Raw genomic sequence first — 7,906 nt, 5'->3', positions numbered from 1 at the left:
CCTTCCATTTATACTATCTTGGCCTTAATTCAAACCCTATCATTTCTTACCTGAATAACTCCAGTAGCCTCTTAATTGGCCTATCTCCAGGTTCCTTCTCACAAATAGTAAAATAATCTAATGCACAGTTCTGTTACTATTTTTGTACCTGAAAACTTCTCTACTAAGTGCAGGATAAAACACAAAATGAGGCCTGACATTTAATGCTCTGCTAAACTGAAACAAACCTTTCAGGTTTATGATATACAATTATGGCAAGTAGGTGGTATAACGAATAGAAAATGGGACCCTCCAGTCCCATGGGGACTGCTCTGAAAAGGCTCCAGACTCGGTTACCTTTGCTTTGCCTTCTGCTTTTGGTTCTCAATCTGTCCTGGCTTGTCTATTCCTTGTATTCCAGGATTTCTGAAAGACTCTGAAGATTCCTGAGTTGGGTAGAGGGAGTCTAGATATGATTATTCCTATGACCTGGTATAATAGTGTATTGCTAAGCCCCAGCAGAGGACAGCTAGATGGCACAGAGGATAAAGTGCTGGGCCTAAAGTCAGGAAGACTCATCCTGGGCTTGCAGTCAGGAAGATCTGTGTTCAAATCTTGTCTCAGATGCTTATCCAGCTGTGTGATTCCAAGCAAGTCACTTAATCTGTCTGCCTCATTATCTGTAAAATGAGGATAATTGGATTTATCTCATTGGTTTGTGAGGATCAAATGAGATCTGTAAATAGCAAATGATATATGAAAAGTTGTGTATACCTTAAAAGTACTATGTAAATGTAGCCATTCCCTAATCTTATCCTTCCTTTTTTTTTTGGGGGGGGGTGAGGCAATTGGGGTTAAGTGACTTGCCCAGGGTCACACAGCTAGTGTCAAGTGTCTAAGGCCAGATTTGAACTCAGGTCCTCCTGAATCCAGGGCCGGTGCTTTATCCACTGCCACCTAGCTGCCCCACCTCCTTCCCTTTTTTTAAGGATGAATTTTTTAATAGCAAATGGAAAAAGCATTCAGATGACGTGAGTGTTTTCTTCTGTTTAGTATACAACCATCAATATATGACAGTGGCCAGGTAATTCTAAAGTTATTATAACTAAAATTGTCAGATTTATTTTTCCTGATCGGAACATTAAAGAAAGAAAAATTCTAAGTAGTCCAGCTAATTTAGTGTATTTATGCCTACAAATAAATCATTCTCTTTATTTCTGGACCAAGACATATGAAGAACAAAATGTTGGAGAAGTGAACAAAACAAGCTCAGTGATGGTTCCAAGACTTATTCTAATCAGTTATCATCAAAGTAATATTAACATTTCTACATTCAAAGTATCAAAGCTTTGGCCTTCACAGTGCAATTCAAGCCCTTTACCGGCATTATTTCAAATAACACTGTACTCTATGCATTTTTGCAAGCCATCTTTCATGCCTGTAATGTACTTCCTCTACACATGCCGAAATGCTGAAAAGTCTCTTCATTCCGAGATAAAATCAGGTGCCCCCCTTCCTCCATGGCTTCACTGATCTTTCAGAAAGGTGTGGGGCTTTTTTTCCCTCAGATTTTTTTAGAGAATTTTATACCTTTCCTTGGCCTCCATTACCTTCATGGTACATTAATCATATAATTTAGATTTGGAAAGGACATTTAGGACCATCTAGTCTGAACAATCCCTAATTTTGCAGATAGGAAAACTGGGGCAAAGGTTGTGACTTGCCAATGGTCAGACAACCAAATAACAGATCTAGGATTCCAACGGGCAGTTTCTGACTCTTATGTACTCTTTAAACTATACCACACAGTCATTCTACTTTATGCTTGCAACTCTCAAAGGAGGAAAGGGATCATAATCTGCCGTTTTGTAGGCCCATCATTTGCACTTCGGCCATACTTGCATGTTATTGCCACTGAATAAATATTTAAATGAATCTAGTTTCAGGATCATAAATTTAGAGCTGAAAAGGATCTTTGAGATCATCAAGTACATACAGCCTCTCATTTTACAGATGAAAGAGGCCCAGAGAAAAGTGATTGCCCGTGATCACATTAAAACTTACATCCTTAGGGGGTAGCTAGGTGGCACAGTGGATAAAGCACCGGCCCTGCATTCAGGAGGACCTGAGTTCAAATCTGACCTCAGACACTTGACACTTACTAGCTGTATGTGACCCTGGGCAAGTCACCTAACCCTCATTGCCCTGCAAAACAACAACAAACAAAAAACCTTACGTCCTTACTGCTCAAATAAAGAAAAAAAAATGTAATTTTTTTCTGGAATGAATTTCAGTTAATTTGTAATATACTTTTGGCTCTCAAATTGCTTTTTACATCAGTCATTTTCAGATATGCTTACCACAACCACGACCACAACCACCCAGTGAGCCTTCCCTTTTTAACAAAGAAAAGTTTAGCAAAACAACACAGCAACTGCATCTGTTGGCACATGCAATATCCTATGTTCATCACCCTCTTCTTAGAAAGGGAAACGCATTTCATCTCTTTGCCATTGCCAAGTCACTAAAACTATACAGCTTTCAGCTTATTTTAGTATTCATTTACATTATTACAATCATGTCATTTTCTTGGTTCTGCTTACTTCCTTTTGTCTTGGTTCATAGAAGTCTTCCCATGTTTCTCTGAAAGTTTTATTGAATAATAAAATTCCTACTTAACTAAAGAATTCCAGAAGATCAAAACTTCCATTCCTTTTAAACCTTGACTTCATTTTAAACTTATTGAATACAACATGAAAAGGGGGCTAAGAATCATAGGCATTTTCCTTTCCAGTTGTAGAGGATGGATATGAACAACTAGATATAGAAATTCATCCAAAGCTGGTGCAGAATTTAAGGGGAGGGAGAATAATCTTGTTTGACAACAGCTGAAAATACAGAAATGAGCTTCAAGAGTGACCCTTCCCTTCTGGATTCATGGTTTCATTTTCTCCCTAACTTCCTTAAAGGGCATGGTAAGCCACCCTTCTAAACCAGGAACACGATAAAGGGCATGCTTTATGATTTTCAAATGGGATCAAATATTTAAATTATAATTTATAGTCCTCGTACCCATAGAACACCTATTAAGGATATAAGCAGAAGAGAATGTAAAATAAGTAAACAGAGAAAGTGATGAAATTGGGTGAAGGTCTGGGAAAAGGGTGAAAAAGTCAGTCAGTCAATAAATATTCACTAAGTCAATAAATATGTATGTGCCAGGCACTGTTTGAAGTGCTGGGGCTACAAAGAAAGGCAAAAGCTAGTCTTTGCCTTCTAGGAGCTCAGAACCCAGTGGGAGAGACAACATGTAAATATGTACAAATCAGTTATATGCAGAATAAGTATTAAATAATCAGCACTAGAACTAAGAGGGATTGAGAAAGGCCTCCCCAAAGAAAGTGGGCTTTTAGTTGGAACATAAAGGAAGCCAGGGAAGCCAGGAACTGAAGATGAAGAGAGCCAATAAAAACGCCTGGAGTTGGGAGCTGTTGTGTTTTGTTCAAGAAACAGCAAGGAGGATAGTGTTCCTGGATTGCTGAGCATATGCTGGAGTGTGAGGTGTAAGAAGACTAGGAAGGCATTGGGGTGGGAGGAGGTAATGAAGAGCTTTGAATGACAAAGATTTTATATTAGATTCTGAAGGCGATCGATCACTTTGACAATTAAATGGAGAAAGGACCGAAGTGAGGAAGAGATTTGTGGCAGGCAGACCAACCAGCAAGCTGTTGTAATAGTCCAAGTGTGAGGTGATGAGGGCCTGCACTAGGGTGGTGGCAGCATCAGAGGAGAGAAGGGAGCATATATGAAAGAGATGTTACAGAGCTAAGCTTGACAGGTACTGCCAACAGACTGGATATGAGGGGTGAGAGTGAAGAGGTCAGGATATCATTTCCACATCATGACTGGGAAGACCCACAACAGTAAAAGCAAAGTTAGAAAAGAGGGTTTGGGGGAAAAGATATTGAGCTCAGGTTTAGATATGCTGAGTTTAAGATGTCTACAGGCTATACAGTTCAAGATGCTCGGGGCAGCTAGGTGGCACAGTGGATAGAGCACCAGCCCTGGAGTCAGGAGGACCTGAGTTCAAATCCTGCCTCAGACACTTGACACTTACTAGCTGTGTGACCCTGGGCAAGTCACTTAACCCCAGTTGCCTCACCAAACAAACAAACAAACAAAAAAAGATGCTCAAAAGGCAGAAGTGATATTGGAGGTTAGGAGACCTTAGGGCTGGGATCTAAGAATCATATGCATAGAGACTCTAATTGAATCCACTGGAAATGAAGAGATCACCAAGGGAAATTGTATAGAGGGAGAGGGGAAGAGGGCCCAGGACAGAGCTTTGTGGGAAAACTGTTAGTAGGTATGGTATGGAGAAAAATTCACCAAAGGAGAACGAAAAGGGGTCAGATAGTAAAGAGGAAAACCAGAGTATAATCATAGAAACTTAAGAGAGACAAGTATCAAGAAGAGCATGATTGACATTATCAAAGGCTGCAGAAGGCAAGGATGAGGATTGAGAAAAGACTATTAGATCTGGCAGTTAAGATAAGGTCAGTTGACTGAGTTGTTTTTTTTTTTTTTTGATTGAATGATGAGGTTGGAAACTAGACTGTAGACTGTTTCGAGAGGAGAGGAAGTGGAGGCACCTAATTGCCTTTTCAAGTTTAGTCACAAAAAGTGAGAGATGTGGGACAATAGCAGGGATAGATGGATCAAGTGAGTTTTTTTGAGAATGGGAGAAACAGACATATTTGTAAAGCAGCAGGGATATAGCCAGTTGTCAGAGATTGGACATGTGAAAGTGGAAGTGATAGAGGCAGCAGTCTCTTGTGAAGAAAAATGAAATGGGATCACTTCTATATGTAGAGGGGTTCAATTTGGAAAGGAGAACCATCTAATCCTGTGAGAAAAGGGTAAAGGAGAGTGGCAGAAGGCATCTGAGTGATGTGAGATAAGAAGGAAGAGAGTGCTCTCAGAAAGTAACCTCAATTTTTTCAGTTGATGAGGCAAACAAGGTTAAGTGACTTCCCCAAGGTCACACAACTAGTGTCTGAGGCCAGCTTTGAACTCAGGAAAGATGAATCTGACTCCAGGCCCAGCACTATATTCACTGCACCACACAGCTGCCCCAGACTTAGATTGAAGTTCTAAGGGGAGGTTATTGAATGATGGTGATGGGGGAAAACTCAGATGCGGCAATGGGGAGTAAGGAATATTCCGACTCCCCCATGACCAATGAGCTGAGAGGAATCAGTGGAAGTGTTCAGTGCCAGGAAGAGTTACCAGGGATGGTCATCAGGAGTCAGCCCGGTCTTTGAGAGCTAGATAGAGGGGAATGGGAAAGATTCAAGATGAAAGCAAATTTGTTGCCTATGAAACAGGCATTTTAGAGAGCACAATTAAAGGGGGGATTAGCATTGAAGTGGGACACTGTAGGGGATGGGAACAAGGGATGGGGCAGTCAGGATGAGGAATGGGGTCTGAATGACCTAAAGGGGTCAAAATCACTGAAATGGCGAGGAAGCTGAAAGTGTGAGGAATGATCAAAAATAGACATCAGAGAAATAGGATTGTGAGAGGCTCCTGTCTGTCTACAACTTTTTCTTACTATTTTGGTCCACTTCAAAGAGGGAAGACCAGCCCCTACTCCAGGTTTGTACTGATAAGTTTGGCTGGGACAGCGCTGGTGTTGGCACTGCTGCTCCTATTGGTGTCCTCATCTCACACAAAATTCACCCAGTGCGGCTGAGAAATCAGGACCTGGGTTGGAATCCCATCTCCTAACCCAGTGCACCCTTGGCCAAACCCCTGCTACTTCTCTGGGCTTGTTTCATTATCTGTAAAATGAGTCTGGACCCAACAGCCCCTGAGGTTGCCTCCAAGTTCTACATTTATGATCCTATGATCCTCCTCTTTCTTGCCTCCAACCAGGTCCCTGGATCAAACACTAACACTAACATGGGTCCCAGATACTGGATGCCCTAGAACACACATAACCTAGGAGAAAGCTTCCTGAACTGTAGGTCTTGACCTCACCTGAATGTGGGGGTTGTGGAAAATTTGGCAACAGTAAAAGGTTATGTATACCTATTTATATACCTATATACCCAGGGGTCATATAAAAACTTCTCGGATGAAAAGGGGTCATGAGTGGAAAAAGTTTAAGAAGCCCTGCCCTAGGCTATAGCTTCCGCAGGGGAAAGGCAGGGACTAAGCTTAATAAAAGCTCCTGTTTTACAAATATTACCTCATTTGATCTTCACAACAATGCTGAGACAGGCACTATGATTATCTCCACATGAGGAAACCGAGGCAAACAGTAGTTAAGTGACTTACCCAGTGTCACCCAGCTAGTGTCTGAGGCTGGATTTGAGCTTAGGTCCTCTTGAATAGAGGCCCTTTGAGTCCCAGTGCCCTATCCACTGTGCCAAGTGTCTGTCTCCCAATAGCACATGGCAGTCTTCAAAGGACTGCCACACAAAAAAAACCAGATGAATTGGCTATGTTTTTATCTCTCATTACAATTTTTTATCTCAGAACTTGACCTGCTTTGAGAAAGGAACTACAAGAATCTGTAGAACACCTGGCTACTTACTTTCGAACTTAGAAAAATTCATTCACAACATAGCACCGAATGAGGGAACAAAGGATGTTCCATTAACCCCTCATTCTCAGACAAAGGATCAATCTCCTTAGATTTCCCTGGTTATCTGCATTCATTGCTGTTGCAATAAAGACAAAAGGCTACAATCTGATAACAAAATTTCCCATCTCCAAGAGAGGCTTTTGTTTCTATTTCTCTTTCCTCTCTGCCTTTTTCAGGTCTGGCTTTACAATATGAAGATTCTGTCCCAGGAATACAGATATAGATACAGCATCTACTATGGAGTGATATTAGTTCAGCTCTAATAGTTAAAAATCACCTCCCAAATGCTAAAAAATAAAATAAGTCAAGGCTGGTAATACAGATATTTAAGGGAACACCACTATCAGAACACAGTGTAAAATCTCTCCTAAAGATCAATGTATACATGTATACATAGGAAGGTAGAATTAGTTTGATTACATCTGCTTTTGAGAATTTTTTGTTATTTAAGTTTTCATCCTTCTCTGACTTGTATATACATACATGTATGTATACATATTTATTTTTAAAAACACTGCAACTTCTACCCTAAGGGGTAGAGAGCAAGAAAGGAGGATCTAGGGTATAAGAGGAAGAATCATGGGAAGGACCCTAAGAGTCTTCAGAGTCTTCAACTGAAACAATACTGCTACAGAATCACATGCTATAAGCTACTTCCAAAGCATACAAAAGTCATTCTACTTAGAAACCATTTTGATTAGGCAAAATTACATGTTTCTCTTAAACCCTATGGTTTAAAAGAGGCCTTAGCCATAATCAAGCATAACATCCATAAGGTTTACTCCCACCATTTACATGGCAAAAGGGAAAGATAAAAAATTGTAGCTACTGCAGTTTATTTGGAATACAAGACTTTCCTGCTAAATCATTCTCTCTCTAGCTAGGTTAGTGCCTTCTGTTTAAACATATCTGGAATTTTCCACCTAACTTTCTAGTCCAATTGTTCTGCATGATTTGCCCATAGTACAATAAAAAGGTCCCTCTCCTAGGATTGTAGTAGGAGAGGAAATTCTTCCTTTTAACTAATTCGGGGGGCAGCTGTCACCTGCCAATAATAAAATGTTTTTAAAATTGAGGCATACTTTTGCCATTTCCCACCTATTCTTCTGCTGTCCCACAAATCCTCAACAGCAGGTTCATTAAATCACCTAAGTCCTTTTCTCCCAAAAAGCACTCTCCCTAAAACCCCACTTTTTCTAAGTAACAGAATTTATGATTCCCATTTTTATTAAAAAAAAAACAAAAAACTAATCACTGTCCTCATCAAGCATCAAA

Source organism: Dromiciops gliroides, chromosome 2 (assembly GCF_019393635.1).
Source record: "Dromiciops gliroides isolate mDroGli1 chromosome 2, mDroGli1.pri, whole genome shotgun sequence".
Classification (NCBI taxonomy): domain Eukaryota; kingdom Metazoa; phylum Chordata; class Mammalia; order Microbiotheria; family Microbiotheriidae; genus Dromiciops; species Dromiciops gliroides.
Note: the sequence above shows the minus strand (reverse complement) of the source record.